The 11,861-nt window shown below is 34.9% G+C and overlaps 1 protein-coding gene across 1 annotated transcript in view; it reads right to left on the minus strand.

Moving 5' to 3' along the window:
- The window catches only part of LOC135200843 (sodium- and chloride-dependent GABA transporter 1-like), a 29,583-nt gene extending 18,731 nt beyond the window's left edge, over positions 1-10,852 (minus strand). The window contains exon 1 of the mRNA XM_064229540.1: positions 10,509-10,852. The gene's annotated coding sequence lies outside the window, so the exon portion shown is untranslated. The remainder of the gene's footprint in view (positions 1-10,508) is intronic.
- Positions 10,853-11,861: the final 1,009 nt, after the last annotated feature.

Below are 11,861 nucleotides of genomic sequence, written 5' to 3' on the forward strand. Positions count from 1 at the left end.
TTATATATAGATATATGTATATATATATATATTATATCTATATATATATATATATATATATATATATATTATATATATATATATACTATATGTTTCCGCCTTGTTTTAGTACCAGTGCCTCGGAGTAGATGACGCGTAGGTAACAAGTCAAAGTAGCACAGATTTTTATATATACAGTTGTGTGTATTAAATACAGTTTTTCGATAGTGAGGGGACGGCTGAAAACAAAAGGATTGGCACGTCCTGTGGTCTGACCTAGCTTTTTAATGCCGTCCAGATATGGAGTTCGATTTTATTATTGTCTCCATAGTTTCCCTTGTCGGGTACCATAGAAGACTCGAACATCTGATTGAAATTTAAAAGCTGGTAGTTGTTTATGAATCAATTTAAATTCATTCAGTAAATATTCTGGATAGCAAATCCTGAGCGTCGTAAGATTGAATTGTATGCCAATTCTAGTTTTTCTAAGATAATAATAACTGGAAAAGAATTTAAGATAAGGTCTCCTATAGCCAGTAAATTTGTGTTCTGTGGTGTCTGTAGTGATTAAGACGTCTGAAATGAAATTTTGTTTTCTCGTTTCACGAATTTTAGTTAATTTAACGCTCTTAATATGATTTGGAAAAGAAATTAATTAAAATGGCCCCATTTAGGATTCCGAAAAGTTAAAATATCGTCGATATGTCTCGTCCAAGTTATGTCTTTAGGTGTTATTATTATTATTATTATTATTATTATTATTATTATTATTATTATTATTATTATTCAGTGTATGAAACCCGTTCATACGGAACAAGCCACAGAGGCCATTGACTCGAAATTCAAGCTTCCAGATAATATGATATTCATTAGGTAGAAGTAGGAGGAAGTAAAGGGAAATAGAGAAATAAGAGATCTCACTTATTAAAAGGAAAACAATAACACGTAAATAAATATATAAACAAATATAAAAATGCAAGAAGAATAGTATAATGGTATTAATACATTGCATTTTCGCTTTTATGGGATTTGTAACATTGTTCCAGAGTAACCCACATATATAAATTATGTGGTACTAGGCTATAAGGGCTGCCCAAGCTACGGCCAAAAATTTTTTTGTAGAACAGTTCTACTTATTTTATTATTTTCTCCAGTGACACGGAGAAAAGGTATTAGTTCTCTGACCAGAACCATAAGATATTTTGCAGTATTTAAGTGCACACACAATATACGTGTATATATATTATATATATATATATATATATATATATATATATATATATATATATTTCTTATAATGCAATTTTTGTAATGCAATTATCATTTTGGTGATATGATTAATTCACCTCAGAACCTGTGTATCATGTTATGAAATGTATGTTTTTTGTTCAGATTCCCACCCAGATTTAAAGATAACACATGTTAAGTAGTGTAACTTTTCATTTTTAAACATACATAAGGCGGAGAGAGGAAAGACGTACGTAAGACAGAGAGAAAGAGTAATAGAGAAGGTTGTTATTCAAATCTTGAGAATGTCTGAGTCAGCTGATTTCTTTATCCGCACAAACATGCGTAGGGACCTCCCAGGCAGCATCGAGTCCTTCGAGAACCTTCCCTACAATGATGTTATTCATGTTTAACATAGAGAGATGACGTAATATGTTTTGGTCTTGAACTCGATGCTAATCGCCCCATATGCCCATACGCTTATGGGAATAGAGAACTATTCATTCGATTCCGATATCTGGTTGGGTGCGTTAGGGAGAAATCTCTCTCTCTCGCGCTCGCTCGTTCGCGAGACTGTTTCATTAACGTAATGTAACCCACATTTGTATTTGAGCTGGTCACTCAGTAACTGTTTTAGGGTATGTGTTTGTGGAATCTGAGCATAGTGTTATTAATATTATTTTTGTGAAGGCGCCCACGAAAATATTGAAGAGGTTGAAATTGTAACAGGCTTTTTCTTTTGATTGAGGAGTTGCAACTGCGTGTACAGGTATTTTTCAAATGTTTTGAAATGCACTTTGAGGTTTTTATTTTTACAGTATTTGGATAAAATTATAATTTTCAATACATTTTTCTTCTGCTTTGTTCTTTTGACATGTCCATTTTATATGCTTAATGTTTGTATAGTCAATGCTTTAATTGTTTTCATATTATGCATTATGTTTTTATTTTGCATTGTCTTTATTTTGTTTAATTAGTTTGAATAATATTCTATTGTGTAATTGTTTGAATCTAACACTTGTAAATTAATTTGTATTTAATTAAATTTTATTTCAATTTTAATTATTGCCTTATAATTTAATTTAATTAATTTTCTTGATAAACTTTGATTTAATTTTGCTTAATAATTAATTCAAGAATTAATTAAACTTTTGTTTTCAAGTAATAACAATTTCCCTGAGATTGTGAATTTCACTTATAAATTTTGAATTTAGAAATAAATTTTTGTATTTAAAATTTATATGAGCATTTTATTGTACCACCAGTATTATATTTTATTTTTGTTTAGGTAGAAATATAGAGTAGTAATTGTGCCGTTTCCCTCAAATGAATCAGAATCAGGGAAATACTTAGATTTGAAATTGCAGAAGGAGTGATACCCTTTAATTAAGATTACCTCACATCCATTTTAATGAACTTCAACTGATTGTTTTCTTGACTGTTCAGTTCTATAAGGGATCACTGTTACCTTTAGAGTATTCAGTCGTTTAGTATTTGTGATGAAGTGTCAGGTGTCTGGCCGTAGTGAGGTAAGCAATTACCAAGTACTTGATCAAACTGTGCCCCAAGTACAAAGGGACCCAGGAATAAAAGGGTCTCTTGCACTATCAAGTACAAATGGTAAGTGTAGTAACCAGATACTTGGCAATTTGGGTTAACAAATATTAATGGTGTCCAGACACAGACCTTTGGCTACTTTCCCCAAGTATTAATGATATCCAGACCCAGATACTCTAGGCCACTTCGTCATAATATATATATATATATATATATATATATATATATATATATATATATATATATATATATATAATATGCGTGTGTGTGTGTGTGTGGGATGTGTGCGTGCTTCAAGAACATTCGCGTATTTGTTATACAGTTCTTCAGGGTACAAGACAAAGTGAAAGGCAGCTGATGGACGTTTTTCGTCTTGCGCTGTACCCTCGGTATGTATGTATGTATGTATGTATGTAATATATTATATATATATATATATATATATATATATATATATATATATATATATATATAGCGTTAGGAACAGATGCCTTTTACTCTATCCCTCTGGCTCTTGCAGTATAATATATATATATATATATATATATATATATATATATATATATATATATATTATGTGTGTGTGTGTGTGTGTGTGTGTGTGATGTGAATATATACATATGTGTGTGTATATATATATATATATATATATATATATATATAATATATGTATATATATATATATATATATATATATATATATATATATATATACACACACACACATAGTATATATATATTATATATATATACACACATATATATATATATATATATATATATATATATATATATATATGTATATATATATATATATATATATATATATATATATATATACATACATATATATATATATATAATGAAGTCTCCAGTCCCTTACAGTTATTAAGTAGTTAAATTTGAATTTCATGCACTATAACTAGAAAAATTGATAAAATAAACAAATGTAAAAATACATTTCCTTTCGGAGCCAAAGACATTTTGTTCTGAGAGGTCCCTAAATAGAAAGCTTAGAATATTTTCTTTATTAGTTTAATTATTAGTAAGCTAAAAAGAAAATACCAAGTAACAACACTTACACATGCACATACACAAACGCGCGTAAACTTATAAGAAGTCTCATAACCTTGTAATCAATAATATTTATGGCATCTTTCTGGATTCGATTTGAAGGCTATGGCATACGAAGGTTGTATTAGGTAAAACCATTGACTTCAAGGTTGCTTTTACAGCTATATAAACGTTTATATTGCTGATGACTAAATATACACAAGTATACTTGCGTTCAAGTTTTTCAGACAGTTTAAATTTCACTTCTTTTCTTCATGTAGATTCTAAGTTCAGCATTGTGGAACCATGTCTTTCTCTATATAGATACTATATATGTATCGATCACACCTGTCTGTCTGTCTAGGCTGTGTATCTGTTAGTCTGTCTTATTTATGTTTTGCACGCACACTACCTTCTTTACTTTACCTATTCTCTCGTCCTACCAACATCAAATATGTTTACCCTCAAATGCCTATGCGAATGATATGAAAATTTTCAGAAAAGTGATGGAATTGACCCTTGTACCATACTTTATTTCCCTCTGAATCCAACTCGTTTAGGAGAAAGCGCTTGATGTTGGGGGAAATGGATGAAGCAAGGAAGGTAGTGTGGTCAAAACATTTTGATCACTCTTCAAGCGTTCGTTGAAGCCAAGAAGTGGGGTGTATGGAGGGACTGCCAAGTAGCTCTCTTTTATAGTAGTAGTGAGGTGTGGATGCTGAATTCGAATGAAAGAAGGAAGGTTGGAGACTTCAGAATTTTGAGCAGCTAATGCCGAATATGAATACAAAATTTGCAACAGATTGCAATTTGTTTGCAATGTAGTTATGTTGCAAGTAAAGAGAGGTGAAGTCGTTAGAATGTTAAGTAAACAGTGATGAAGTTGTCAAAATGTTCATTTAGATGAAAGGATGGCCTCAAGTGTTTTGAGATAGTTTGATCTTGTTGAGAGAATGGAAGACAGTAGACGGGTGAAAAAAAAATCTAAAAGTGTTAAGCGGAAAAAGGAGCATAAGACGTGGAAAGAGCTGAATAGACTGCGTGATTAAGGTAATGTAATGGAAGGTCATTAATATCCAGGAAGCATCAGAGTACTTGTAGAGGTAAAAGTGAGAGCCGCAGTGTATGTGTAAGGCGTCCGATTCCTGCAATGATTACCTTTCTGTTGAAGTGCATACGAAGCCATTCGTTGTTACCTTTTTTTTTAATTACCAGATTTAAGCATTGCATAATATTTGGATCAAAACTTTAGTCGTCTAACTTTGTCATGTAATAATTAAGTGTCGTTAACATAGCTTAGTCAAAACATCCCCTCTATTCTTCTTTTATTTTTACGAGAGTATTTGTTCTTCTTATCTGTACAAAAATGAATTTGCATTTAGCATAGGAATGTGTAAATGTATCCAGTCATAATTCTTGGCGAAGGTGGAGGAAATTTTACAATTGAGGGTAGGGTTTTAATTCAATAAGAAGAAAACTTTATTTTTATGGTAAATAGCTAAAGAGTATTGATTGAGACTTTGACCTTCACGGTGTTAATTGGCTGAACTGTGGTGACTTGAAGAAAATTCTGTCATTCAGTTGTCACTTAACGTGTTTACCCACTTATCAGAGGTAGAAGAGATTTAAAATTACTTGATGTGCTCGGAGGACTTTTAACTTGAAAAAAAAAAGCATAAAATTTAAAACGAGTTAAATAATATTGGAAAATCGACTTGTCGTTTTCGGGAATCATTAAAATCACATAATTGTATGCTATCGGTACCCCCTTAGTATAACAGAATTCTTGTGTTAGTAGCATGTGAGCAATAACAAGAATGTTAGGTCCTACTTGAAGAGGATTAACGCAATTTAGCGTTGCTAAGTTAACATAAAAAATGTCCAGTCTTAAGATTTTTTTTTAACTGGTTTACCTAAATACTTTATTAATCATTAAACTAGAAACTCTACAATGATGTTATGCAGTTTCTGCATTGTTTTATTAAATTTTTTTTCCTCTCAAGCTTTCGAATTTTTTCACGTCGTTATGTCGGTTGACAATTTTCAAAGGTTTTCCAGTTTAAGGAATAATAAACTATTTCTGATGCAAACGCGTTTTAAGTCTTACTAATATATGCCTTCCATGTAAATTTATAGAACTCCAGGCACTTTTTTTATGTGAATTTCACCACATCTCCCGCGGTGGCCAATTCCATACTTGGAAGTAGCGCTAAATTTTGTCACATTTCTTCAGGCAGGATTAGACGTTTTGGATTAGACGTTTTTTGTTCGTGCCCACAAGGTACTAACACAGGAATTCCGTTAGAGATTGTGGAGGTGTTGATAACGGAGCATTGTCCGATGTTTGTTTCCTGAGAATGATAATTCTAAGTCGAGTTTTCCATTTATCTAAATAATTTTATTTCTTTTCATTTCCATAGCATTGGAGAACCAAAGTGTTTGTACCAATTTGCCTGCACTGTTATGTTTTGGTAAATGGTTTCGTACTGGGATAAAACTCCTTGTCGTGCATAACTGTTTATCAGTGGTGATATTCTGCAGACGTCTGTTGCTTACAGAAGATTTTGCCGTCAGTTTGGTTAACTTGAACATCGTATTTTCGATGCTAGTATGTAACTTCCAATTATAATGCAAGCCAGGTAAAACTAATGACTGATGTGGAATCACCCTGTCACATAGTAGGTATATTACACAGCTCGTGGATTGTTATATCGTGCGTACACACGGTTAGAAGAAACTCCGTGGTGCAGTCTACGGTGTCCTTGAGAGAGAGAGAGAGAGAGAGAGAGAGAGAGAGAGAGAGAGAGAGAGAGAGAGAGAGAGAGAGAGAGAGAGAGTCTTTAAGGAGTTTCCAATTGCCTCTGGAATCACTTGAATGCTTAGTAAACGAGGAGACTTATGAAAGGTATGCAGCCCGTATATTGATTACCGCTGATTGTATTCTATTTTGTTGCTGTTTATGTAAAAGCACACATAATTAATAAGGTTAAACTGATTCTATACCGACATTCCTTTTCTCCGATTATTCATGTTTAACTTAACCTTGAGTGATTTTTCTCGTCACAATAACAATAAATTCGATACTGAACAGTCGGGGATTGCATTGACATTTCCTGCTAAAAAAATGAATGGGGGGCGGGGGGTGAGCGGGGGTTGAAAGGAATGTTCAAAAGGCGTATAAAGATATTTTACGAAACCGTCGGAGAGCCTACACCCAAACAACGAAATTGGTATCGAGTAGACTGGGAAAACCCATAGTCACCATTCCACTTACTGAAAAAAGTTAGGGAAACCCCCAGCTGGCAAGAAACTCAGGTGGTTAATCTATGGAACAAAAAATTAATTAATAAATAAAAAGTAAAAAAAATTTAACGTGCGCTGCAGTAGGACCCTTGATGGTCATGAGCTGACCTTGGAAACGTGACTGTCGTTCATTTAAAGTTTCAGTTTGTTTCGTCCAAGGTAATTAACGCGCATTTCTCACCTCTGTTTTTTGCTTTATAATTTCGGTAAGAACAGCTCTTGACGAGAATAGTCGGCCCAGGTAGCATAAGAATAAAACGACTGAAAACAATGAATTCAAACACAGATTAGATGCCTCCAAATACGAAAAGGATAAAAGAATTTCAAGAAAAAGGACAGAGCTGGCGACTTCCACATTCTCGGAAAAGGAGCGATCACAGTGATAGATTTTAGGGTTGTCTCCCTTTGCATGGGATAGTTTTAAGCCTAATTTCTGTTATAATAGCATGCGATTTACACGTTAGACAAAAGATGCTGTACAGAAAGGTGTGTATGGAGCAAAGGGCACCTTTTGACGACAATGTCTGTAGTAACAAGTGAAGTAAAGTACGAAGTAGATGGCCAGGTATAACCCAGAGGCCAAGTCCCTGAAAAGATAGCATACATGATCATCCACGGCCTCCGTTATCACACAAACAAACAGTAACCCCCCAGGTTAGGAAAACAGGACTTCGGAGAACGAACGTTGACGCGAGGGCTGAGGACTTCGGAAAGCTACGAAGGTTGGGTATGCGACTGGATTTCCCAACACGAAGCTTTGTAGCCCTGCGAATTTCAACCTTCCAGATGAAGTCCAAAGTAATTATAGAGCGGTTGGCAACTGAATGAAGGTTTCACGTTTTAGAGGGAGGAGAAGAATCATCTCAGTACTGCAGTGAGTAAGTCTCTCTCTCTCTCCATGACTTTGCTAAAATCTATACAACCAGTCACTGCGCATTTGTAATGAAGTTCCTTCTTTAGACGTTATGTCATGGGTTTATCTCGGCATTAAGGATATATAATTTTCTTTTTCTCGTCTTTCTCAAAAGTCGTTATCATCCGCAGATGGATTATTCTTTGCATATTAAGATTTTTGTTGATGGAGGCAGCGAATTATTGGTTAATATGGAATGTATTATTCACTTGCTTTTCTCACTATGTAAACAAAAATGGTAAAGATAACTTTGGTTGTATATATGTGTGTATATATATATATATATATATATAATATATATATATATATATATATAATATATATATATATATATATATATGTATATATATATATATATATATATATATATATATTATATATATATATAGTGTCATGTGTTTAAAACAAATCATTTTATTGAAAATACCCATTAGTATATTTAATTAGTGTTTTTACGTGGAGGAGTTAAACATCTCACTGGTTTGTGGGTATCTGTCGCTTTAGATTATGAATATATGATGTATGTATTATGTAGCACAACTTATGACTCCTGTCCACTTTAATAAATAAGAGATCTTCAGGCGGACAAATACATGATGGTAGAAATTTACAGTTTACTATAAGATACGATGACGGCACAAACGAACATACACAAGACTGAAAAAATAGTAACACTTAACAGGACTAGGGGCATCCATAACCACAACTGTGACATAGGTCAATGTCCAGTCCATGTATTTAAAAATAAATGTGCAAAAATGTACAGAAATTCCAAGGAAGATATAGTTTGGCTGGTCTTAATACGGAATGTGTGGATCTTTTGTCACAAGTGAGGTTAAGCCTCTTCATCCTGTTCTGTGCCAATGATTACTCTCTCTCTCTCTCTCTCTTGCCGACGAATAAATAATACACACATATATTCTTCACTATGCACCTCTACCCTTAGAACGCGTGGCTCTTGAATGTGTTAGGCTTCCAGTTCTCAACAAGTCTTTTGGTATGGAATGAAGTTACCCTGGTTGCAACCCACAACCACAGTCGATTGCACTGCCAGGTACGTCTGCGAAGGCATACCGGGATCAAATTGATCAAGCCAAAAGCGTTCCGGCTTGCTTCGGATTAGAAACCGAGAATTTTTGCTGGTAAAGATGTAGAGGCTAAAATAGAGCATCTTGTCCAACCAGTCACCAGATAGCTGCAGGTCATTCACAGTACAATGATACCATGCTCAGTATCTGCATGATAAGCCACAACACATGGATCATTGTCACCGAAAACACGATGAACATTTTGCGAGAAAAAGTATCTTTTAAGTCTGTCATTAATGGAGACTTCAATGCACAACAAATTTTAAGATATTTTGGGTTCGAATTTGGCAGGTCATCAACATCATTGTTGACATATCTGAACTAATTATTATTATTATTATTATTATTATTATTATTATTATAATGCAACGTTCCCTTATTTCTGTTATTGCTACTTATTTGTAAGAATCAGGCGAACTCCTTTCATCATTAGATTAGACAACAAGCCCCTTTGTACCAAATATTAAAGCACAAAAATAAATGTCTGTAATAAAAACTGAAGTATCGTGAGCCATCGCAACAACGTAAACATAGGAGATCACTCGAATCATCAACATTCACAAAAGAAAATTATAATGATAAAAACGAAAGCGAGAAACACGCGATCGAGAAGAAAGGTCTGCCATTACTTTAGCCTTCAGGGGACAGGCTTGTTAACCCTGTGAGATCTTTTAGGGCCATGGCTTTCGATCACAGTTCACTCCCCCCTCCTTCCTCCCCCTCCACTCCTCCTCCTCCTCCGTCCTCCTCCTCCTCCTCATCTTCCTCCTCCTCCTCAACACAATCAGTTTCTCATAGTTGCGTCCGCCATATACACCTTTTTCTTCTATACGGCTTAACTCCATGCACTTGTGCAACGCTGAAAAGAAAAATATTTCGAGTTATTCCCTATTATTTGAAATTATGGATGAGGTTTAAAATCACTTTTCTTTCCAAACTAGTCAATATAAGAAACTACACTTTTTAAGTTTACAACACTAGCATGCGCAGGGGAATAATTCAGAACATTCACATGCCCATCACATTTCTGATCATAAGCCTACGCTGTCACCTAGACCAGCCACGAGAGAAACGAGAGAAATCACAGTTGGGTAACACTTCAAATCTTCGTGCAACAAGACATTTCCTATACCGAAGTTTTTGCGAAATCATGGTATATATCACATCTGGAAGTTCCTCTGTGAGCATCGAGGGTAGAGAGGCGGTTGTGATCGTACGTGCCGACCACTGTTATATCCATCACACCACAGCCGATTTTCACCGCGACGCTGTAGACTACGGCGAGTCCTTCAGGTAGAAAATTCCTGTAGGTCACAGGCTGATAGTGACGCGATCGGTAATACCAATACTAACGTGTTTCCACACACCCCGACACCACCCCCACGTACCTTATGATCAACTTTTAAACTGCATGTTGAACCAGACACTGTACACATATAGTTTTTAGCGATCGGTATCACTGCCAAATCGGAGGATGAGAATGCGAAAGGTACGGACGGGCCTTTCACTCAGGTGGGCGGCTTCAACAGTGATTGTAATCCTGCCAGGCAGGTGAGTCCATCCTACGAGGAACGGCCGCTTGGCCCCAGTAGCCCTGGCTAACACGTCGTACAAGGTCTCCAGTTCCAGATGTACGATTAAATGATCCTTACTGTAATCAGTCAATCGCGTTATGGTAATGTGCCAATAGGGATGTGATGAACACGGTTGTGTTAGTTGATGGTCTTCACTTTACTTTTCTAGTAACTGACGGATATCAAGAGCCGAACAACTGAGGTATCCATTTGAGGGAAGATGTGACTTGCATTCTGTAGGCCAGTCACGTAGGATGGCATTCTCTTACGGGATCCATTATACGCTGTACATCAGCCAGTGTTGTAACACCTAGTTGGTCTGTCTGACAACATGACGGATTAAGAATTTCGTGTTTTGATTATGTACTCGAGTTATACTCTTTTGTAAGTGTAGGCTACTGGAACGTATTAAAACATGTACTTACACATATAGATACACACACATGCACACAATCTTATCACTAAACAGCAGAGCATTAAACGATCGCAGTGCAAGAGGCACAGAAGGCATTTCCTTATATGATAGTTAGTAACTTACCTAAGTAGAAAAGCCATCAAGAAAACGGAATATCTCATTCCATGAGGTTGACAAGGTTGCTGCTTATTGCAACTGGATAGTTATTCCTTCCATTGTTTGCTTTCCAGTTTGTCAGCTCTTTTCTGATTCGCCCTTCTAATTTTGAAAATGGGGAAAAAGAAACGCACCGTAAAGAGGAATATTAGTGGGATAAAGAAATAGAAAACTATCGTAACAGGACTACAAGCATGGTACCAGTTTTTTTTTTTTTTTTTTTTTTTACTGAAAAATAACTTTTAAAGGAATTGAAGGATCTAAGGAATATTAAAAAAGTCCCTGGCAAGTAATTTTTTTCATTGTTTTTATCTTTTAGCGTTTCAATGTGAAAATAGTTACAAAGAATGCAAACACTTTGGCAGGGGATAATTCCCGTATTAGCATAAATTCATAACACAACACAGTATACTCACACGCGCATACATACATACATGTGTATGTATGTATACATATTTATATTTTATGTAAAATTTGAAATTCGGCAAGAGTATGGCAAAAGCTGCTAAACCCACACCATGACGTATAAAGCTTCCACGAACACAACGGAACCTGAGGACGGAATCAATATAATTTCAAACGAACTTAACTTGCAA

This window comes from Macrobrachium nipponense, chromosome 27, assembly GCF_015104395.2.
Source record: "Macrobrachium nipponense isolate FS-2020 chromosome 27, ASM1510439v2, whole genome shotgun sequence".
NCBI lineage: Eukaryota > Metazoa > Arthropoda > Malacostraca > Decapoda > Palaemonidae > Macrobrachium > Macrobrachium nipponense.